The sequence below is a fragment of the Ambystoma mexicanum genome, chromosome 6q (genome assembly GCF_040938575.1).
Source record: "Ambystoma mexicanum isolate Mex_15411 chromosome 6q, UKY_AmexF1_1, whole genome shotgun sequence".
Taxonomy (NCBI): Eukaryota; Metazoa; Chordata; class Amphibia; order Caudata; family Ambystomatidae; genus Ambystoma; species Ambystoma mexicanum.
In genome coordinates, this window is record NC_090937.1 from 1,630,571,168 (window position 1) to 1,630,592,945 (window position 21,778).

A 21,778-nucleotide genomic window follows, 5' to 3' on the forward strand; every position below is an offset into this window, starting at 1 on the left:
AAAGTATCTATTTGCGAGAGAGAGAGAATAAGAGAGAGAGACAGAGAGAGAGAGACAGAGAGAGAAGGGGAAGGGGTGTTGGCAGTTAGGGTGTGAGCTAGAGAAATGAGGCCTGTCTGCAAAAGGCCATGGGATGGGAGTGCGTGGTTGCAGGTTGTTTGGCTTTGTAAGGCCTACTGCCCGCTTCACTCGAAAATGGGTCTAGGGTTGTCGGTTTGTAGGCTGTAAAAGCCCAGAAAAGCTTTTGTTCTCCAACCAGCAGAGTGGCGCAGCGGAAGCGTGCTGGGCCCATAACCCAGAGGTCGATGGATCGAAACCATCCTCTGCTAACTTTTTTCAAATTATGTTTTTGTGTCATGGCATTAGGGCACAAAGAGCTGTAAGTGCCTGGATGCAATGTCATTCCTTGAACTTGCTGCCTCGTTCCACTCTTGCGCTAAATAGGAGAGGGTCCCAGCCCAGCCAACAAAATGCACTGTTCAATCAAACCAAACTTAAAACCAAGCTCCTTTTTTAAGGGGTCCCGGGGAAATGTTGGGCTGACCGGCAAGACCTCATGATGCGAACTGCTTCTGCGTCAAACGCAAGCTTTTTTCATTCCCAGCCAATGACTTATTCTTATTTCTAAGGGCCGCTCCATCAGATAGCCCAGACAGGCAGGCTTTGGTGGTATAGTGGTGAGCATAGCTGCCTTCCAAGCAGTTGACCCGGGTTCGATTCCCGGCCAACGCAGATCAAATCTTTAAATTGTTCAAAATGCATTTTTTGGAAATCAGACTCATGCTGAAAGCAAAGCTGACACACTTTTCGTGAAAATCAAAACCCCATCCAGGAAAGGTTCTTGCATCCTAGTTTCTGCAACTGTCTATAGGTGAGGGGATTGAAGCGAGCAGGGCTCCTGGCCCCTCCCCGACAAAGCCCTGACGAAGGCCTGACAAAGGCCTATTCGCCTTGCCCTGACGGGCCTTGGTCCCAGCAGGCCACCGAGCACAGCACCTCAGCCTATTAGAGTGAGGTTTCAGGATCTCTCTCATCCTGTAAACCAACATACTGAAGAAGGTGAAACGTGTGGCTGCGCTCCTCACATGCTGAAGCAGCAGCAGCCCTTTCCCTGAAGCAAAGTTCCTTCATTCCTCCCTCCCATAACCCTTAGCAGGGGATTTATGGTAATTGAGTTGAGTTTCCAAACTGGCCCTTCCTTCCTTCCTTCCCATATCTGCCAGCTCGAGAAGGCTTGTTTTGTTGCACCTGGGAAGTAAAGTATCTATTTGCGAGAGAGAGAGAATGAGAGAGAGAGACAGAGAGAGAGAGACAGAGAGAGAAGGGGAAGGGGTGTTGGCAGTTAGGGTGTGAGCTAGAGAAATGAGGCCTGTCTGCAAAAGGCCATGGGATGGGAGTGCGTGGTTGCAGGTTGTTTGGCTTTGTAAGGCCTACTGCCCGCTTCACTCGAAACTGGGTCTAGGGTTGTCGGTTTGTAGGCTGTAAAAGCCCAGAAAAGCTCTTGTTCTCCAACCAGCAGAGTGGCGCAGCGGAAGCGTGCTGGGCCAATAACCCAGAGGTCGATGGATCGAAACCATCCTCTGCTAACTTTTTTCAAATTATGTTTTTGTGTCATGGCATTAGGGCACAAAGAGCTGTAAGTGCCTGGATGCAATGTCATTCCTTGAACTTGCTGCCTCGTTCCACTCTTGCGCTAAATAGGAGAGGGTCCCAGCCCAGCCAACAAAATGTACTGTTCAATCAAACCAAACTTAAAACCAAGCTCCTTTTTTAAGGGGTCCCGGGGAAATGTTGGGCTGACCGGCAAGACCTCATGATGCGAACTGCTTCTGCGTCAAACGCAAGCTTTTTTCATTCCCAGCCAATGACTTATTCTTATTTCTAAGGGCCGCTCCATCAGATAGCCCAGACAGGCAGGCGTTGGTGGTATAGTGGTGAGCATAGCTGCCTTCCAAGCAGTTGACCCGGGTTCGATTCCCGGCCAACGCAGATCAAATCTTTAAATTGTTCAAAATGCATTTTTTAGAAATCAGACTCATGCTGAAAGCAAAGCTGACACACTTTTCGTGAAAATCAAAACCCCATCCAGGAAAGGTTCTTGCATCCTAGTTTCTGCAACTGTCTATCGGTGAGGGGATTGAAGCGAGCAGGGCTCCTGGCCCCTCCCCGACAAAGCCCTGACGAAGGCCTGACAAAGGCCTATTCGCCTTGCCCTGACGGGCCTTGGTCCCAGCAGGCCACCGAGCACAGCACCTCAGCCTATTAGAGTGAGGTTTCAGGATCTCTCTCATCCTGTAAACCAACATACTGAAGAAGGTGAAACGTGTGGCTGCGCTCCTCACATGCTGAAGCAGCAGCAGCCCTTTCCCTGAAGCAAAGTTCCTTCATTCCTCCCTCCCATAACCCTTAGCAGGGGATTTATGGTAATTGAGTTGAGTTTCCAAACTGGCCCTTCCTTCCTTCCTTCCTTCCCATATCTGCCAGCTCGAGAAGGCTTGTTTTGTTGCACCTGGGAAGTAAAGTATCTATTTGCGAGAGAGAGAGAATGAGAGAGAGAGACAGAGAGAGAGAGACAGAGAGAGAAGGGGAAGGGGTGTTGGCAGTTAGGGTGTGAGCTAGAGAAATGAGGCCTGTCTGCAAAAGGCCATGGGATGGGAGTGCGTGGTTGCAGGTTGTTTGGCTTTGTAAGGCCTACTGCCCGCTTCACTCGAAACTGGGTCTAGGGTTGTCGGTTTGTAGGCTGTAAAAGCCCAGAAAAGCTCTTGTTCTCCAACCAGCAGAGTGGCGCAGCGGAAGCGTGCTGGGCCCATAACCCAGAGGTCGATGGATCGAAACCATCCTCTGCTAACTTTTTTCAAATTATGTTTTTGTGTCATGGCATTAGGGCACAAAGAGCTGTAAGTGCCTGGATGCAATGTCATTCCTTGAACTTGCTGCCTCGTTCCACTCTTGCGCTAAATAGGAGAGGGTCCCAGCCCAGCCAACAAAATGTACTGTTCAATCAAACCAAACTTAAAACCAAGCTCCTTTTTTAAGGGGTCCCGGGGAAATGTTGGGCTGACCGGCAAGACCTCATGATGCGAACTGCTTCTGCGTCAAACGCAAGCTTTTTTCATTCCCAGCCAATGACTTATTCTTATTTCTAAGGGCCGCTCCATCAGATAGCCCAGACAGGCAGGCGTTGGTGGTATAGTGGTGAGCATAGCTGCCTTCCAAGCAGTTGACCCGGGTTTGATTCCCGGCCAACGCAGATCAAATCTTTAAATTGTTCAAAATGCATTTTTTGGAAATCAGACTCATGCTGAAAGCAAAGCTGACACACTTTTCGTGAAAATCAAAACCCCATCCAGGAAAGGTTCTTGCATCCTAGTTTCTGCAACTGTCTATCGGTGAGGGGATTGAAGCGAGCAGGGCTCCTGGCCCCTCCCCGACAAAGCCCTGACGAAGGCCTGACAAAGGCCTATTCGCCTTGCCCTGACGGGCCTTGGTCCCAGCAGGCCACCGAGCACAGCACCTCAGCCTATTAGAGTGAGGTTTCAGGATCTCTCTCATCCTGTAAACCAACATACTGAAGAAGGTGAAACGTGTGGCTGCGCTCCTCACATGCTGAAGCAGCAGCAGCCCTTTCCCTGAAGCAAAGTTCCTTCATTCCTCCCTCCCATAACCCTTAGCAGGGGATTTATGGTAATTGAGTTGAGTTTCCAAACTGGCCCTTCCTTCCTTCCTTCCCATATCTGCCAGCTCGAGAAGGCTTGTTTTGTTGCACCTGGGAAGTAAAGTATCTATTTGCGAGAGAGAGAGAATGAGAGAGAGAGACAGAGAGAGAGAGACAGAGAGAGAAGGGGAAGGGGTGTTGGCAGTTAGGGTGTGAGCTAGAGAAATGAGGCCTGTCTGCAAAAGGCCATGGGATGGGAGTGCGTGGTTGCAGGTTGTTTGGCTTTGTAAGGCCTACTGCCCGCTTCACTCGAAACTGGGTCTAGGGTTGTCGGTTTGTAGGCTGTAAAAGCCCAGAAAAGCTCTTGTTCTCCAACCAGCAGAGTGGCGCAGCGGAAGCGTGCTGGGCCAATAACCCAGAGGTCGATGGATCGAAACCATCCTCTGCTAACTTTTTTCAAATTATGTTTTTGTGTCATGGCATTAGGGCACAAAGAGCTGTAAGTGCCTGGATGCAATGTCATTCCTTGAACTTGCTGCCTCGTTCCACTCTTGCGCTAAATAGGAGAGGGTCCCAGCCCAGCCAACAAAATGTACTGTTCAATCAAACCAAACTTAAAACCAAGCTCCTTTTTTAAGGGGTCCCGGGGAAATGTTGGGCTGACCGGCAAGACCTCATGATGCGAACTGCTTCTGCGTCAAACGCAAGCTTTTTTCATTCCCAGCCAATGACTTATTCTTATTTCTAAGGGCCGCTCCATCAGATAGCCCAGACAGGCAGGCGTTGGTGGTATAGTGGTGAGCATAGCTGCCTTCCAAGCAGTTGACCCGGGTTCGATTCCCGGCCAACGCAGATCAAATCTTTAAATTGTTCAAAATGCATTTTTTGGAAATCAGACTCATGCTGAAAGCAAAGCTGACACACTTTTCGTGAAAATCAAAACCCCATCCAGGAAAGGTTCTTGCATCCTAGTTTCTGCAACTGTCTATCGGTGAGGGGATTGAAGCGAGCAGGGCTCCTGGCCCCTCCCCGACAAAGCCCTGACGAAGGCCTGACAAAGGCCTATTCGCCTTGCCCTGACGGGCCTTGGTCCCAGCAGGCCACCGAGCACAGCACCTCAGCCTATTAGAGTGAGGTTTCAGGATCTCTCTCATCCTGTAAACCAACATACTGAAGAAGGTGAAACGTGTGGCTGCGCTCCTCACATGCTGAAGCAGCAGCAGCCCTTTCCCTGAAGCAAAGTTCCTTCATTCCTCCCTCCCATAACCCTTAGCAGGGGATTTATGGTAATTGAGTTGAGTTTCCAAACTGGCCCTTCCTTCCTTCCTTCCCATATCTGCCAGCTCGAGAAGGCTTGTTTTGTTGCACCTGGGAAGTAAAGTATCTATTTGCGAGAGAGAGAGAATGAGAGAGAGAGACAGAGAGAGAGAGACAGAGAGAGAAGGGGAAGGGGTGTTGGCAGTTAGGGTGTGAGCTAGAGAAATGAGGCCTGTCTGCAAAAGGCCATGGGATGGGAGTGCGTGGTTGCAGGTTGTTTGGCTTTGTAAGGCCTACTGCCCGCTTCACTCGAAACTGGGTCTAGGGTTGTCGGTTTGTAGGCTGTAAAAGCCCAGAAAAGCTCTTGTTCTCCAACCAGCAGAGTGGCGCAGCGGAAGCGTGCTGGGCCCATAACCCAGAGGTCGATGGATCGAAACCATCCTCTGCTAACTTTTTTCAAATTATGTTTTTGTGTCATGGCATTAGGGCACAAAGAGCTGTAAGTGCCTGGATGCAATGTCATTCCTTGAACTTGCTGCCTCGTTCCACTCTTGCGCTAAATAGGAGAGGGTCCCAGCCCAGCCAACAAAATGTACTGTTCAATCAAACCAAACTTAAAACCAAGCTCCTTTTTTAAGGGGTCCCGGGGAAATGTTGGGCTGACAGGCAAGACCTCATGATGCGAACTGCTTCTGCGTCAAACGCAAGCTTTTTTCATTCCCAGCCAATGACTTATTCTTATTTCTAAGGGCCGCTCCATTAGATAGCCCAGACAGGCAGGCGTTGGTGGTATAGTGGTGAGCATAGCTGCCTTCCAAGCAGTTGACCCGGGTTCGATTCCCGGCCAACGCAGATCAAATCTTTAAATTGTTCAAAATGCATTTTTTGGAAATCAGACTCATGCTGAAAGCAAAGCTGACACACTTTTCGTGAAAATCAAAACCCCATCCAGGAAAGGTTCTTGCATCCTAGTTTCTGCAACTGTCTATCGGTGAGGGGATTGAAGCGAGCAGGGCTCCTGGCCCCTCCCCGACAAAGCCCTGACGAAGGCCTGACAAAGGCCTATTCGCCTTGCCCTGACGGGCCTTGGTCCCAGCAGGCCACCGAGCACAGCACCTCAGCCTATTAGAGTGAGGTTTCAGGATCTCTCTCATCCTGTAAACCAACATACTGAAGAAGGTGAAACGTGTGGCTGCGCTCCTCACATGCTGAAGCAGCAGCAGCCCTTTCCCTGAAGCAAAGTTCCTTCATTCCTCCCTCCCATAACCCTTAGCAGGGGATTTATGGTAATTGAGTTGAGTTTCCAAACTGGCCCTTCCTTCCTTCCTTCCCATATCTGCCAGCTCGAGAAGGCTTGTTTTGTTGCACCTGGGAAGTAAAGTATCTATTTGCGAGAGAGAGAGAATGAGAGAGAGAGACAGAGAGAGAGAGACAGAGAGAGAAGGGGAAGGGGTGTTGGCAGTTAGGGTGTGAGCTAGAGAAATGAGGCCTGTCTGCAAAAGGCCATGGGATGGGAGTGCGTGGTTGCAGGTTGTTTGGCTTTGTAAGGCCTACTGCCCGCTTCACTCGAAAATGGGTCTAGGGTTGTCGGTTTGTAGGCTGTAAAAGCCCAGAAAAGCTCTTGTTCTCCAACCAGCAGAGTGGCGCAGCGGAAGCGTGCTGGGCCCATAACCCAGAGGTCGATGGATCGAAACCATCCTCTGCTAACTTTTTTCAAATTATGTTTTTGTGTCATGGCATTAGGGCACAAAGAGCTGTAAGTGCCTGGATGCAATGTCATTCCTTGAACTTGCTGCCTCGTTCCACTCTTGCGCTAAATAGGAGAGGGTCCCAGCCCAGCCAACAAAATGCACTGTTCAATCAAACCAAACTTAAAACCAAGCTCCTTTTTTAAGGGGTCCCGGGGAAATGTTGGGCTGACCGGCAAGACCTCATGATGCGAACTGCTTCTGCGTCAAACGCAAGCTTTTTTCATTCCCAGCCAATGACTTATTCTTATTTCTAAGGGCCGCTCCATCAGATAGCCCAGACAGGCAGGCGTTGGTGGTATAGTGGTGAGCATAGCTGCCTTCCAAGCAGTTGACCCGGGTTCGATTCCCGGCCAACGCAGATCAAATCTTTAAATTGTTCAAAATGCATTTTTTGGAAATCAGACTCATGCTGAAAGCAAAGCTGACACACTTTTCGTGAAAATCAAAACCCCATCCAGGAAAGGTTCTTGCATCCTAGTTTCTGCAACTGTCTATAGGTGAGGGGATTGAAGCGAGCAGGGCTCCTGGCCCCTCCCCGACAAAGCCCTGACGAAGGCCTGACAAAGGCCTATTCGCCTTGCCCTGACGGGCCTTGGTCCCAGCAGGCCACCGAGCACAGCACCTCAGCCTATTAGAGTGAGGTTTCAGGATCTCTCTCATCCTGTAAACCAACATACTGAAGAAGGTGAAACGTGTGGCTGCGCTCCTCACATGCTGAAGCAGCAGCAGCCCTTTCCCTGAAGCAAAGTTCCTTCATTCCTCCCTCCCATAACCCTTAGCAGGGGATTTATGGTAATTGAGTTGAGTTTCCAAACTGGCCCTTCCTTCCTTCCTTCCCATATCTGCCAGCTCGAGAAGGCTTGTTTTGTTGCACCTGGGAAGTAAAGTATCTATTTGCGAGAGAGAGAGAATGAGAGAGAGAGACAGAGAGAGAGAGACAGAGAGAGAAGGGGAAGGGGTGTTGGCAGTTAGGGTGTGAGCTAGAGAAATGAGGCCTGTCTGCAAAAGGCCATGGGATGGGAGTGCGTGGTTGCAGGTTGTTTGGCTTTGTAAGGCCTACTGCCCGCTTCACTCGAAAATGGGTCTAGGGTTGTCGGTTTGTAGGCTGTAAAAGCCCAGAAAAGCTCTTGTTCTCCAACCAGCAGAGTGGCGCAGCGGAAGCGTGCTGGGCCCATAACCCAGAGGTCGATGGATCGAAACCATCCTCTGCTAACTTTTTTCAAATTATGTTTTTGTGTCATGGCATTAGGGCACAAAGAGCTGTAAGTGCCTGGATGCAATGTCATTCCTTGAACTTGCTGCCTCGTTCCACTCTTGCGCTAAATAGGAGAGGGTCCCAGCCCAGCCAACAAAATGCACTGTTCAATCAAACCAAACTTAAAACCAAGCTCCTTTTTTAAGGGGTCCCGGGGAAATGTTGGGCTGACCGGCAAGACCTCATGATGCGAACTGCTTCTGCGTCAAACGCAAGCTTTTTTCATTCCCAGCCAATGACTTATTCTTATTTCTAAGGGCCGCTCCATCAGATAGCCCAGACAGGCAGGCGTTGGTGGTATAGTGGTGAGCATAGCTGCCTTCCAAGCAGTTGACCCGGGTTCGATTCCCGGCCAACGCAGATCAAATCTTTAAATTGTTCAAAATGCATTTTTTGGAAATCAGACTCATGCTGAAAGCAAAGCTGACACACTTTTCGTGAAAATCAAAACCCCATCCAGGAAAGGTTCTTGCATCCTAGTTTCTGCAACTGTCTATAGGTGAGGGGATTGAAGCGAGCAGGGCTCCTGGCCCCTCCCCGACAAAGCCCTGACGAAGGCCTGACAAAGGCCTATTCGCCTTGCCCTGACGGGCCTTGGTCCCAGCAGGCCACCGAGCACAGCACCTCAGCCTATTAGAGTGAGGTTTCAGGATCTCTCTCATCCTGTAAACCAACATACTGAAGAAGGTGAAACGTGTGGCTGCGCTCCTCACATGCTGAAGCAGCAGCAGCCCTTTCCCTGAAGCAAAGTTCCTTCATTCCTCCCTCCCATAACCCTTAGCAGGGGATTTATGGTAATTGAGTTGAGTTTCCAAACTGGCCCTTCCTTCCTTCCTTCCCATATCTGCCAGCTCGAGAAGGCTTGTTTTGTTGCACCTGGGAAGTAAAGTATCTATTTGCGAGAGAGAGAGAATGAGAGAGAGAGACAGAGAGAGAGAGACAGAGAGAGAAGGGGAAGGGGTGTTGGCAGTTAGGGTGTGAGCTAGAGAAATGAGGCCTGTCTGCAAAAGGCCATGGGATGGGAGTGCGTGGTTGCAGGTTGTTTGGCTTTGTAAGGCCTACTGCCCGCTTCACTCGAAACTGGGTCTAGGGTTGTCGGTTTGTAGGCTGTAAAAGCCCAGAAAAGCTCTTGTTCTCCAACCAGCAGAGTGGCGCAGCGGAAGCGTGCTGGGCCAATAACCCAGAGGTCGATGGATCGAAACCATCCTCTGCTAACTTTTTTCAAATTATGTTTTTGTGTCATGGCATTAGGGCACAAAGAGCTGTAAGTGCCTGGATGCAATGTCATTCCTTGAACTTGCTGCCTCGTTCCACTCTTGCGCTAAATAGGAGAGGGTCCCAGCCCAGCCAACAAAATGTACTGTTCAATCAAACCAAACTTAAAACCAAGCTCCTTTTTTAAGGGGTCCCGGGGAAATGTTGGGCTGACCGGCAAGACCTCATGATGCGAACTGCTTCTGCGTCAAACGCAAGCTTTTTTCATTCCCAGCCAATGACTTATTCTTATTTCTAAGGGCCGCTCCATCAGATAGCCCAGACAGGCAGGCGTTGGTGGTATAGTGGTGAGCATAGCTGCCTTCCAAGCAGTTGACCCGGGTTCGATTCCCGGCCAACGCAGATCAAATCTTTAAATTGTTCAAAATGCATTTTTTGGAAATCAGACTCATGCTGAAAGCAAAGCTGACACACTTTTCGTGAAAATCAAAACCCCATCCAGGAAAGGTTCTTGCATCCTAGTTTCTGCAACTGTCTATCGGTGAGGGGATTGAAGCGAGCAGGGCTCCTGGCCCCTCCCCGACAAAGCCCTGACGAAGGCCTGACAAAGGCCTATTCGCCTTGCCCTGACGGGCCTTGGTCCCAGCAGGCCACCGAGCACAGCACCTCAGCCTATTAGAGTGAGGTTTCAGGATCTCTCTCATCCTGTAAACCAACATACTGAAGAAGGTGAAACGTGTGGCTGCGCTCCTCACATGCTGAAGCAGCAGCAGCCCTTTCCCTGAAGCAAAGTTCCTTCATTCCTCCCTCCCATAACCCTTAGCAGGGGATTTATGGTAATTGAGTTGAGTTTCCAAACTGGCCCTTCCTTCCTTCCTTCCCATATCTGCCAGCTCGAGAAGGCTTGTTTTGTTGCACCTGGGAAGTAAAGTATCTATTTGCGAGAGAGAGAGAATGAGAGAGAGAGACAGAGAGAGAGAGACAGAGAGAGAAGGGGAAGGGGTGTTGGCAGTTAGGGTGTGAGCTAGAGAAATGAGGCCTGTCTGCAAAAGGCCATGGGATGGGAGTGCGTGGTTGCAGGTTGTTTGGCTTTGTAAGGCCTACTGCCCGCTTCACTCGAAACTGGGTCTAGGGTTGTCGGTTTGTAGGCTGTAAAAGCCCAGAAAAGCTCTTGTTCTCCAACCAGCAGAGTGGCGCAGCGGAAGCGTGCTGGGCCCATAACCCAGAGGTCGATGGATCGAAACCATCCTCTGCTAACTTTTTTCAAATTATGTTTTTGTGTCATGGCATTAGGGCACAAAGAGCTGTAAGTGCCTGGATGCAATGTCATTCCTTGAACTTGCTGCCTCGTTCCACTCTTGCGCTAAATAGGAGAGGGTCCCAGCCCAGCCAACAAAATGTACTGTTCAATCAAACCAAACTTAAAACCAAGCTCCTTTTTTAAGGGGTCCCGGGGAAATGTTGGGCTGACCGGCAAGACCTCATGATGCGAACTGCTTCTGCGTCAAACGCAAGCTTTTTTCATTCCCAGCCAATGACTTATTCTTATTTCTAAGGGCCGCTCCATCAGATAGCCAGAGAGAGAGAGACAGAGAGAGAAGGGGAAGGGGTGTTGGCAGTTAGGGTGTGAGCTAGAGAAATGAGGCCTGTCTGCAAAAGGCCATGGGATGGGAGTGCGTGGTTGCAAGTTGTTTGGCTTTGTAAGGCCTACTGCCCGCTTCACTCGAAACTGGGTCTAGGGTTGTCGGTTTGTAGGCTGTAAAAGCCCAGAAAAGCTCTTGTTCTCCAACCAGCAGAGTGGCGCAGCGGAAGCGTGCTGGGCCCATAACCCAGAGGTCGATGGATCGAAACCATCCTCTGCTAACTTTTTTCAAATTATGTTTTTGTGTCATGGCATTAGGGCACAAAGAGCTGTAAGTGCCTGGATGAAATGTCATTCCTTGAACTTGCTGCCTCGTTCCACTCTTGCGCTAAATAGGAGAGGGTCCCAGCCCAGCCAACAAAATGTACTGTTCAATCAAACCAAACTTAAAACCAAGCTCCTTTTTTAAGGGGTCCCGGGGAAATGTTGGGCTGACCGGCAAGACCTCATGATGCGAACTGCTTCTGCGTCAAACGCAAGCTTTTTTCATTCCCAGCCAATGACTTATTCTTATTTCTAAGGGCCGCTCCATCAGATAGCCCAGACAGGCAGGCGTTGGTGGTATAGTGGTGAGCATAGCTGCCTTCCAAGCAGTTGACCCGGGTTTGATTCCCGGCCAACGCAGATCAAATCTTTAAATTGTTCAAAATGCATTTTTTGGAAATCAGACTCATGCTGAAAGCAAAGCTGACACACTTTTCGTGAAAATCAAAACCCCATCCAGGAAAGGTTCTTGCATCCTAGTTTCTGCAACTGTCTATCGGTGAGGGGATTGAAGCGAGCAGGGCTCCTGGCCCCTCCCCGACAAAGCCCTGACGAAGGCCTGACAAAGGCCTATTCGCCTTGCCCTGACGGGCCTTGGTCCCAGCAGGCCACCGAGCACAGCACCTCAGCCTATTAGAGTGAGGTTTCAGGATCTCTCTCATCCTGTAAACCAACATACTGAAGAAGGTGAAACGTGTGGCTGCGCTCCTCACATGCTGAAGCAGCAGCAGCCCTTTCCCTGAAGCAAAGTTCCTTCATTCCTCCCTCCCATAACCCTTAGCAGGGGATTTATGGTAATTGAGTTGAGTTTCCAAACTGGCCCTTCCTTCCTTCCTTCCCATATCTGCCAGCTCGAGAAGGCTTGTTTTGTTGCACCTGGGAAGTAAAGTATCTATTTGCGAGAGAGAGAGAATGAGAGAGAGAGACAGAGAGAGAGAGACAGAGAGAGAAGGGGAAGGGGTGTTGGCAGTTAGGGTGTGAGCTAGAGAAATGAGGCCTGTCTGCAAAAGGCCATGGGATGGGAGTGCGTGGTTGCAGGTTGTTTGGCTTTGTAAGGCCTACTGCCCGCTTCACTCGAAACTGGGTCTAGGGTTGTCGGTTTGTAGGCTGTAAAAGCCCAGAAAAGCTCTTGTTCTCCAACCAGCAGAGTGGCGCAGCGGAAGCGTGCTGGGCCCATAACCCAGAGGTCGATGGATCGAAACCATCCTCTGCTAACTTTTTTCAAATTATGTTTTTGTGTCATGGCATTAGGGCACAAAGAGCTGTAAGTGCCTGGATGCAATGTCATTCCTTGAACTTGCTGCCTCGTTCCACTCTTGCGCTAAATAGGAGAGGGTCCCAGCCCAGCCAACAAAATGTACTGTTCAATCAAACCAAACTTAAAACCAAGCTCCTTTTTTAAGGGGTCCCGGGGAAATGTTGGGCTGACCGGCAAGACCTCATGATGCGAACTGCTTCTGCGTCAAACGCAAGCTTTTTTCATTCCCAGCCAATGACTTATTCTTATTTCTAAGGGCCGCTCCATCAGATAGCCCAGACAGGCAGGCGTTGGTGGTATAGTGGTGAGCATAGCTGCCTTGCAAGCAGTTGACCCGGGTTCGATTCCCGGCCAACGCAGATCAAATCTTTAAATTGTTCAAAATGCATTTTTTGGAAATCAGACTCATGCTGAAAGCAAAGCTGACACACTTTTCGTGAAAATCAAAACCCCATCCAGGAAAGGTTCTTGCATCCTAGTTTCTGCAACTGTCTATCGGTGAGGGGATTGAAGCGAGCAGGGCTCCTGGCCCCTCCCCGACAAAGCCCTGACGAAGGCCTGACAAAGGCCTATTCGCCTTGCCCTGACGGGCCTTGGTCCCAGCAGGCCACCGAGCACAGCACCTCAGCCTATTAGAGTGAGGTTTCAGGATCTCTCTCATCCTGTAAACCAACATACTGAAGAAGGTGAAACGTGTGGCTGCGCTCCTCACATGCTGAAGCAGCAGCAGCCCTTTCCCTGAAGCAAAGTTCCTTCATTCCTCCCTCCCATAACCCTTAGCAGGGGATTTATGGTAATTGAGTTGAGTTTCCAAACTGGCCCTTCCTTCCTTCCTTCCCATATCTGCCAGCTCGAGAAGGCTTGTTTTGTTGCACCTGGGAAGTAAAGTATCTATTTGCGAGAGAGAGAGAATGAGAGAGAGAGACAGAGAGAGAGAGACAGAGAGAGAAGGGGAAGGGGTGTTGGCAGTTAGGGTGTGAGCTAGAGAAATGAGGCCTGTCTGCAAAAGGCCATGGGATGGGAGTGCGTGGTTGCAGGTTGTTTGGCTTTGTAAGGCCTACTGCCCGCTTCACTCGAAACTGGGTCTAGGGTTGTCGGTTTGTAGGCTGTAAAAGCCCAGAAAAGCTCTTGTTCTCCAACCATCAGAGTGGCGCAGCGGAAGCGTGCTGGGACCATAACCCAGAGGTCGATGGATCGAAACCATCCTCTGCTAACTTTTTTCAAATTATGTTTTTGTGTCATGGCATTAGGGCACAAAGAGCTGTAAGTGCCTGGATGCAATGTCATTCCTTGAACTTGCTGCCTCGTTCCACTCTTGCGCTAAATAGGAGAGGGTCCCAGCCCAGCCAACAAAATGTACTGTTCAATCAAACCAAACTTAAAACCAAGCTCCTTTTTTAAGGGGTCCCGGGGAAATGTTGGGCTGACCGGCAAGACCTCATGATGCGAACTGCTTCTGCGTCAAACGCAAGCTTTTTTCATTCCCAGCCAATGACTTATTCTTATTTCTAAGGGCCGCTCCATCAGATAGCCCAGACAGGCAGGCGTTGGTGGTATAGTGGTGAGCATAGCTGCCTTCCAAGCATTTGACCCGGGTTCGATTCCCGGCCAACGCAGATCAAATCTTTAAATTGTTCAAAATGCATTTTTTGGAAATCAGACTCATGCTGAAAGCAAAGCTGACACACTTTTCGTGAAAATCAAAACCCCATCCAGGAAAGGTTCTTGCATCCTAGTTTCTGCAACTGTCTATCGGTGAGGGGATTGAAGCGAGCAGGGCTCCTGGCCCCTCCCCGACAAAGGCCTGACAAAGGCCTATTCGCCTTGCCCTGACGGGCCTTGGTCCCAGCAGGCCACCGAGCACAGCACCTCAGCCTATTAGAGTGAGGTTTCAGGATCTCTCTCATCCTGTAAACCAACATACTGAAGAAGGTGAAACGTGTGGCTGCGCTCCTCACATGCTGAAGCAGCAGCAGCCCTTTCCCTGAAGCAAAGTTCCTTCATTCCTCCCTCCCATAACCCTTAGCAGGGGATTTATGGTAATTGAGTTGAGTTTCCAAACTGGCCCTTCCTTCCTTCCTTCCCATATCTGCCAGCTCGAGAAGGCTTGTTTTGTTGCACCTGGGAAGTAAAGTATCTATTTGCGAGAGAGAGAGAATGAGAGAGAGAGACAGAGAGAGAGAGACAGAGAGAGAAGGGGAAGGGGTGTTGGCAGTTAGGGTGTGAGCTAGAGAAATGAGGCCTGTCTGCAAAAGGCCATGGGATGGGAGTGCGTGGTTGCAGGTTGTTTGGCTTTGTAAGGCCTACTGCCCGCTTCACTCGAAAATGGGTCTAGGGTTGTCGGTTTGTAGGCTGTAAAAGCCCAGAAAAGCTTTTGTTCTCCAACCAGCAGAGTGGCGCAGCGGAAGCGTGCTGGGCCCAGAACCCAGAGGTCGATGGATCGAAACCATCCTCTGCTAACTATTTTCAAATTATGTTTTTGTGTCATGGCATTAGGGCACAAAGAGCTGTAAGTGCCTGGATGCAATGTCATTCCTTGAACTTGCTGCCTCGTTCCACTCTTGCGCTAAATAGGAGAGGGTCCCAGCCCAGCCAACAAAATGCACTGTTCAATCAAACCAAACTTAAAACCAAGCTCCTTTTTTAAGGGGTCCCGGGGAAATGTTGGGCTGACCGGCAAGACCTCATGATGCGAACTGCTTCTGCGTCAAACGCAAGCTTTTTTCATTCCCAGCCAATGACTTATTCTTATTTCTAAGGGCCGCTCCATCAGATAGCCCAGACAGGCAGGCGTTGGTGGTATAGTGGTGAGCATAGCTGCCTTGCAAGCAGTTGACCCGGGTTCGATTCCCGGCCAAATCTTTAAATTGTTCAAAATGCATTTTTTGGAAATCAGACTCATGCTGAAAGCAAAGCTGACACACTTTTCGTGAAAATCAAAACCCCATCCAGGAAAGGTTCTTGCATCCTAGTTTCTGCAACTGTCTATCGGTGAGGGGATTGAAGCGAGCAGGGCTCCTGGCCCCTCCCCGACAAAGCCCTGACGAAGGCCTGACAAAGGCCTATTCGCCTTGCCCTGACGGGCCTTGGTCCCAGCAGGCCACCGAGCACAGCACCTCAGCCTATTAGAGTGAGGTTTCAGGATCTCTCTCATCCTGTAAACCAACATACTGAAGAAGGTGAAACGTGTGGCTGCGCTCCTCACATGCTGAAGCAGCAGCAGCCCTTTGCCTGAAGCAAAGTTCCTTCATTCCTCCCTCCCATAACCCTTAGCAGGGGATTTATGGTAATTGAGTTGAGTTTCCAAACTGGCCCTTCCTTCCTTCCTTCCCATATCTGCCAGCTCGAGAAGGCTTGTTTTGTTGCACCTGGGAAGTAAAGTATCTATTTGCGAGAGAGAGAGAATGAGAGAGAGAGACAGAGAGAGAGAGACAGAGAGAGAAGGGGAAGGAGTGTTGGCAGTTAGGGTGTGAGCTAGAGAAATGAGGCCTGTCTGCAAAAGGCCATGGGATGGGAGTGCGTGGTTGCAGGTTGTTTGGCTTTGTAAGGCCTACTGCCCGCTTCACTCGAAACTGGGTCTAGGGTTGTCGGTTTGTAGGCTGTAAAAGCCCAGAAAAGCTCTTGTTCTCCAACCAGCAGAGTGGCGCAGCGGAAGCGTGCTGGGCCCATAACCCAGAGGTCGATGGATCGAAACCATCCTCTGCTAACTTTTTTCAAATTATGTTTTTGTGTCATGGCATTAGGGCACAAAGAGCTGTAAGTGCCTGGATGCAATGTCATTCCTTGAACTTGCTGCCTCGTTCCACTCTTGCGCTAAATAGGAGAGGGTCCCAGCCCAGCCAACAAAATGTACTGTTCAATCAAACCAAACTTAAAACCAAGCTCCTTTTTTAAGGGGTCCCGGGGAAATGTTGGGCTGACCGGCAAGACCTCATGATGTGAACTGCTTCTGCGTCAAACGCAAGCTTTTTTCATTCCCAGCCAATGACTTATTCTTATTTCTAAGGGCCGCTCCATCAGATAGCCCAGACAGGCAGGCGTTGGTGGTATAGTGGTGAGCATAGCTGCCTTCCAAGCAGTTGACCCGGGTTCTATTCCCGGCCAACGCAGATCAAATCTTTAAATTGTTCAAAATGCATTTTTTGGAAATCAGACTCATGCTGAAAGCAAAGCTGACACACTTTTCGTGAAAATCAAAACCCCATCCAGGAAAGGTTCTTGCATCCTAGTTTCTGCAACTGTCTATCGGTGAGGGGATTGAAGCGAGCAGGGCTCCTGGCCCCTCCCCGACAAAGCCCTGACGAAGGCCTGACAAAGGCCTATTCGCCTTGCCCTGACGGGCCTTGGTCCCAGCAGGCCACCGAGCACAGCACCTCAGCCTATTAGAGTGAGGTTTCAGGATCTCTCTCATCCTGTAAACCAACATACTGAAGAAGGTGAAACGTGTGGCTGCGCTCCTCACATGCTGAAGCAGCAGCAGCCCTTTCCCTGAAGCAAAGTTCCTTCATTCCTCCCTCCCATAACCCTTAGCAGGGGATTTATGGTAATTGAGTTGAGTTTCCAAACTGGCCCTTCCTTCCTTCCTTCCCATATCTGCCAGCTCGAGAAGGCTTGTTTTGTTGCACCTGGGAAGTAAAGTATCTATTTGCGAGAGAGAGAGAATGAGAGAGAGAGACAGAGAGAGAGAGACAGAGAGAGAAGGGGAAGGGGTGTTGGCAGTTAGGGTGTGAGCTAGAGAAATGAGGCCTGTCTGCAAAAGGCCATGGGATGGGAGTGCGTGGTTGCAGGTTGTTTGGCTTTGTAAGGCCTACTGCCCGCTTCACTCGAAACTGGGTCTAGGGTTGTCGGTTTGTAGGCTGTAAAAGCCCAGAAAAGCTCTTGTTCTCCAACCAGCAGAGTGGCGCAGCGGAAGCGTGCTGGGCCCATAACCCAGAGGTCGATGGATCGAAACCATCCTCTGCTAACTTTTTTCAAATTATGTTTTTGTGTCATGGCATTAGGGCACAAAGAGCTGTAAGTGCCTGGATGCAATGTCATTCCTTGAACTTGCTGCCTCGTTCCACTCTTGCGCTAAATAGGAGAGGGTCCCAGCCCAGCCAACAAAATGTACTGTTCAATCAAACCAAACTTAAAACCAAGCTCCTTTTTTAAGGGGTCCCGGGGAAATGTTGGGCTGACCGGCAAGACCTCATGATGCGAACTGCTTCTGCGTCAAACGCAAGCTTTTTTCATTCCCAGCCAATGACTTATTCTTATTTCTAAGGGCCGCTCCATCAGATAGCCCAGACAGGCAGGCGTTGGTGGTATAGTGGTGAGCATAGCTGCCTTCCAAGCAGTTGACCCGGGTTCGATTCCCGGCCAACGCAGATCAAATCTTTAAATTGTTCAAAATGCATTTTTTGGAAATCAGACTCATGCTGAAAGCAAAGCTGACACACTTTTCGTGAAAATCAAAACCCCATCCAGGAAAGGTTCTTGCATCCTAGTTTCTGCAACTGTCTATCGGTGAGGGGATTGAAGCGAGCAGGGCTCCTGGCCCCTCCCCGACAAAGCCCTGACGAAGGCCTGACAAAGGCCTATTCGCCTTGCCCTGACGGGCCTTGGTCCCAGCAGGCCACCGAGCACAGCACCTCAGCCTATTAGAGTGAGGTTTCAGGATCTCTCTCATCCTGTAAACCAACATACTGAAGAAGGTGAAACGTGTGGCTGCGCTCCTCACATGCTGAAGCAGCAGCAGCCCTTTCCCTGAAGCAAAGTTCCTTCATTCCTCCCTCCCATAACCCTTAGCAGGGGATTTATGGTAATTGAGTTGAGTTTCCAAACTGGCCCTTCCTTCCTTCCTTCCCATATCTGCCAGCTCGAGAAGGCTTGTTTTGTTGCACCTGGGAAGTAAAGTATCTATTTGCGAGAGAGAGAGAATGAGAGAGAGAGACAGAGAGAGAGAGACAGAGAGAGAAGGGGAAGGGGTGTTGGCAGTTAGGGTGTGAGCTAGAGAAATGAGGCCTGTCTGCAAAAGGCCATGGGATGGGAGTGCGTGGTTGCAGGTTGTTTGGCTTTGTAAGGCCTACTGCCCGCTTCACTCGAAACTGGGTCTAGGGTTGTCGGTTTGTAGGCTGTAAAAGCCCAGAAAAGCTCTTGTTCTCCAACCAGCAGAGTGGCGCAGCGGAAGCGTGCTGGGCCCATAACCCAGAGGTCGATGGATCGAAACCATCCTCTGCTAACTTTTTTCAAATTATGTTTTTGTGTCATGGCATTAGGGCACAAAGAGCTGTAAGTGCCTGGATGCAATGTCATTCCTTGAACTTGCTGCCTCGTTCCACTCTTGCGCTAAATAGGAGAGGGTCCCAGCCCAGCCAACAAAATGTACTGTTCAATCAAACCAAACTTAAAACCAAGCTCCTTTTTTAAGGGGTCCCGGGGAAATGTTGGGCTGACCGGCAAGACCTCATGATGCGAACTGCTTCTGCGTCAAACGCAAGCTTTTTTCATTCCCAGCCAATGACTTATTCTTATTTCTAAGGGCCGCTCCATCAGATAGCCCAGACAGGCAGGCGTTGGTGGTATAGTGGTGAGCATAGCTGCCTTCCAAGCAGTTGACCCGGGTTCGATTCCCGGCCAACGCAGATCAAATCTTTAAATTGTTCAAAATGCATTTTTTGGAAATCAGACTCATGCTGAAAGCAAAGCTGACACACTTTTCGTGAAAATCAAAACCCCATCCAGGAAAGGTTCTTGCATCCTAGTTTCTGCAACTGTCTATCGGTGAGGGGATTGAAGCGAGCAGGGCTCCTGGCCCCTCCCCGACAAAGCCCTGACGAAGGCCTGACAAAGGCCTATTCGCCTTGCCCTGACGGGCCTTGGTCCCAGCAGGCCACCGAGCACAGCACCTCAGCCTATTAGAGTGAGGTTTCAGGATCTCTCTCATCCTGTAAACCAACATACTGAAGAAGGTGAAACGTGTGGCTGCGCTCCTCACATGCTGAAGCAGCAGCAGCCCTTTCCCTGAAGCAAAGTTCCTTCATTCCTCCCTCCCATAACCCTTAGCAGGGGATTTATGGTAATTGAGTTGAGTTTCCAAACTGGCCCTTCCTTCCTTCCTTCCCATATCTGCCAGCTCGAGAAGGCTTGTTTTGTTGCACCTGGGAAGTAAAGTATCTATTTGCGAGAGAGAGAGAATGAGAGAGAGAGACAGAGAGAGAGAGACAGAGAGAGAAGGGGAAGGGGTGTTGGCAGTTAGGGTGTGAGCTAGAGAAATGAGGCCTGTCTGCAAAAGGCCATGGGATGGGAGTGCGTGGTTGCAGGTTGTTTGGCTTTGTAAGGCCTACTGCCCGCTTCACTCGAAACTGGGTCTAGGGTTGTCGGTTTGTAGGCTGTAAAAGCCCAGAAAAGCTCTTGTTCTCCAACCAGCAGAGTGGCGCAGCGGAAGCGTGCTGGGCCCATAACCCAGAGGTCGATGGATCGAAACCATCCTCTGCTAACTTTTTTCAAATTATGTTTTTGTGTCATGGCATTAGGGCACAAAGAGCTGTAAGTGCCTGGATGCAATGTCATTCCTTGAACTTGCTGCCTCGTTCCACTCTTGCGCTAAATATGAGAGGGTCCCAGCCCAGCCAACAAAATGTACTGTTCAATCAAACCAAACTTAAAACCAAGCTCCTTTTTTAAGGGGTCCCGGGGAAATGTTGGGCTGACCGGCAAGACCTCATGATGCGAACTGCTTCTGCGTCAAACGCAAGCTTTTTTCATTCCCAGCCAATGACTTATTCTTATTTCTAAGGGCCGCTCCATCAGATAGCCCAGACAGGCAGGCGTTGGTGGTATAGTGGTGAGCATAGCTGCCTTCCAAGCAGTTGACCCGGGTTCGATTCCCGGCCAACGCAGATCAAATCTTTAAATTGTTCAAAATGCATTTTTTGGAAATCAGACTCATGCTGAAAGCAAAGCTGACACACTTTTCGTGAAAATCAAAACCCCATCCAGGAAAGGTTCTTGCATCCTAGTTTCTGCAACTGTCTATCGGTGAGGGGATTGAAGCGAGCAGGGCTCCTGGCCCCTCCCCGACAAAGCCCTGACGAAGGCCTGACAAAGGCCTATTCGCCTTGCCCTGACGGGCCTTGGTCCCAGCAGGCCACCGAGCACAGCACCTCAGCCTATTAGAGTGAGGTTTCAGGATCTCTCTCATCCTGTAAACCAACATACTGAAGAAGGTGAAACGTGTGGCTGCGCTCCTCACATGCTGAAGCAGCAGCAGCCCTTTCCCTGAAGCAAAGTTCCTTCATTCCTCCCTCCCATAACCCTTAGCAGGGGATTTATGGTAATTGAGTTGAGTTTCCAAACTGGCCCTTCCTTCCTTCCTTCCCATATCTGCCAGCTCGAGAAGGCTTGTTTTGTTGCACCTGGGAAGTAAAGTATCTATTTGCGAGAGAGAGAGAATGAGAGAGAGAGACAGAGAGAGAGAGACAGAGAGAGAAGGGGAAGGGGTGTTGGCAGTTAGGGTGTGAGCTAGAGAAATGAGGCCTGTCTGCAAAAGGCCATGGGATGGGAGTGCGTGGTTGCAGGTTGTTTGGCTTTGTAAGGCCTACTGCCCGCTTCACTCGAAAATGGGTCTAGGGTTGTCGGTTTGTAGGCTGTAAAAGCCCAGAAAAGCTTTTGTTCTCCAACCAGCAGAGTGGCGCAGCGGAAGCGTGCTGGGCCCATAACCCAGAGGTCGATGGATCGAAACCATCCTCTGCTAACTTTTTTCAAATTATGTTTTTGTGTCATGGCATTAGGGCACAAAGAGCTGTAAGTGCCTGGATGCAATGTCATTCCTTGAACTTGCTGCCTCGTTCCACTCTTGCGCTAAATAGGAGAGGGTCCCAGCCCAGCCAACAAAATGCACTGTTCAATCAAACCAAACTTAAAACCAAGCTCCTTTTTTAAGGGGTCCCGGGGAAATGTTGGGCTGACCGGCAAGACCTCATGATGCAAACTGCTTCTGCGTCAAACGCAAGCTTTTTTCATTCCCAGCCAATGACTTATTCTTATTTCTAAAGGCCGCTCCATCAGATAGCCCAGGCAGGCAGGCGTTGGTGGTATAGTGGTGAGCATAGCTGCCTTCCAAGCAGTTGACCCGGGTTCGATTCCCGGCCAACGCAGATCAAATCTTTAAATTGTTCAAAATGCATTTTTTGGAAATCAGACTCATGCTGAAAGCAAAGCTGACACACTTTTCGTGAAAATCAAAACCCCATCCAGGAAAGGTTCTTGCATCCTAGTTTCTGCAACTGTCTATCGGTGAGGGGATTGAAGCGAGCAGGGCTCCTGGCCCCTCCCCGACAAAGCCCTGACGAAGGCCTGACAAAGGCCTATTCGCCTTGCCCTGACGGGCCTTGGTCCCAGCAGGCCACCGAGCACAGCACCTCAGCCTATTAGAGTGAGGTTTCAGGATCTCTCTCATCCTGTAAACCAACATACTGAAGAAGGTGAAACGTGTGGCTGC

The 21,778-nt window shown here is 50.0% G+C and overlaps 13 non-coding genes across 13 annotated transcripts; all 13 read left to right on the forward strand.

The window, feature by feature from the left end:
- The first annotated feature begins 1,917 nt into the window (after window positions 1–1,917).
- TRNAG-UCC (transfer RNA glycine (anticodon UCC)) lies at window positions 1,918–1,989 on the forward strand. The gene has a single exon. It is a non-coding gene; the product is annotated as a tRNA-Gly (tRNA).
- Window positions 1,990–4,435: 2,446 nt separating this feature from the next.
- TRNAG-UCC (transfer RNA glycine (anticodon UCC)) lies at window positions 4,436–4,507 on the forward strand. Its single transcript has one exon. It is a non-coding gene; the product is annotated as a tRNA-Gly (tRNA).
- Window positions 4,508–5,692: 1,185 nt separating this feature from the next.
- TRNAG-UCC (transfer RNA glycine (anticodon UCC)) lies at window positions 5,693–5,764 on the forward strand. Its single transcript has one exon. It is a non-coding gene; the product is annotated as a tRNA-Gly (tRNA).
- A 1,185-nt stretch (window positions 5,765–6,949) lies between these two features.
- Window positions 6,950–7,021, forward strand: TRNAG-UCC (transfer RNA glycine (anticodon UCC)). Its single transcript has one exon. It is a non-coding gene; the product is annotated as a tRNA-Gly (tRNA).
- A 1,185-nt stretch (window positions 7,022–8,206) lies between these two features.
- TRNAG-UCC (transfer RNA glycine (anticodon UCC)) lies at window positions 8,207–8,278 on the forward strand. The gene has a single exon. It is a non-coding gene; the product is annotated as a tRNA-Gly (tRNA).
- Window positions 8,279–9,463: 1,185 nt separating this feature from the next.
- Window positions 9,464–9,535, forward strand: TRNAG-UCC (transfer RNA glycine (anticodon UCC)). The gene has a single exon. It is a non-coding gene; the product is annotated as a tRNA-Gly (tRNA).
- Window positions 9,536–12,584: 3,049 nt separating this feature from the next.
- On the forward strand, window positions 12,585–12,656 carry TRNAA-UGC (transfer RNA alanine (anticodon UGC)). The gene has a single exon. It is a non-coding gene; the product is annotated as a tRNA-Ala (tRNA).
- Window positions 12,657–14,684: 2,028 nt separating this feature from the next.
- TRNAL-CAG (transfer RNA leucine (anticodon CAG)) lies at window positions 14,685–14,756 on the forward strand. The gene has a single exon. It is a non-coding gene; the product is annotated as a tRNA-Leu (tRNA).
- A 330-nt stretch (window positions 14,757–15,086) lies between these two features.
- TRNAA-UGC (transfer RNA alanine (anticodon UGC)) lies at window positions 15,087–15,159 on the forward strand. The gene has a single exon. It is a non-coding gene; the product is annotated as a tRNA-Ala (tRNA).
- Window positions 15,160–17,591: 2,432 nt separating this feature from the next.
- On the forward strand, window positions 17,592–17,663 carry TRNAG-UCC (transfer RNA glycine (anticodon UCC)). Its single transcript has one exon. It is a non-coding gene; the product is annotated as a tRNA-Gly (tRNA).
- A 1,185-nt stretch (window positions 17,664–18,848) lies between these two features.
- TRNAG-UCC (transfer RNA glycine (anticodon UCC)) lies at window positions 18,849–18,920 on the forward strand. The gene has a single exon. It is a non-coding gene; the product is annotated as a tRNA-Gly (tRNA).
- A 1,185-nt stretch (window positions 18,921–20,105) lies between these two features.
- On the forward strand, window positions 20,106–20,177 carry TRNAG-UCC (transfer RNA glycine (anticodon UCC)). The gene has a single exon. It is a non-coding gene; the product is annotated as a tRNA-Gly (tRNA).
- Window positions 20,178–21,362: 1,185 nt separating this feature from the next.
- On the forward strand, window positions 21,363–21,434 carry TRNAG-UCC (transfer RNA glycine (anticodon UCC)). The gene has a single exon. It is a non-coding gene; the product is annotated as a tRNA-Gly (tRNA).
- Window positions 21,435–21,778: the final 344 nt, after the last annotated feature.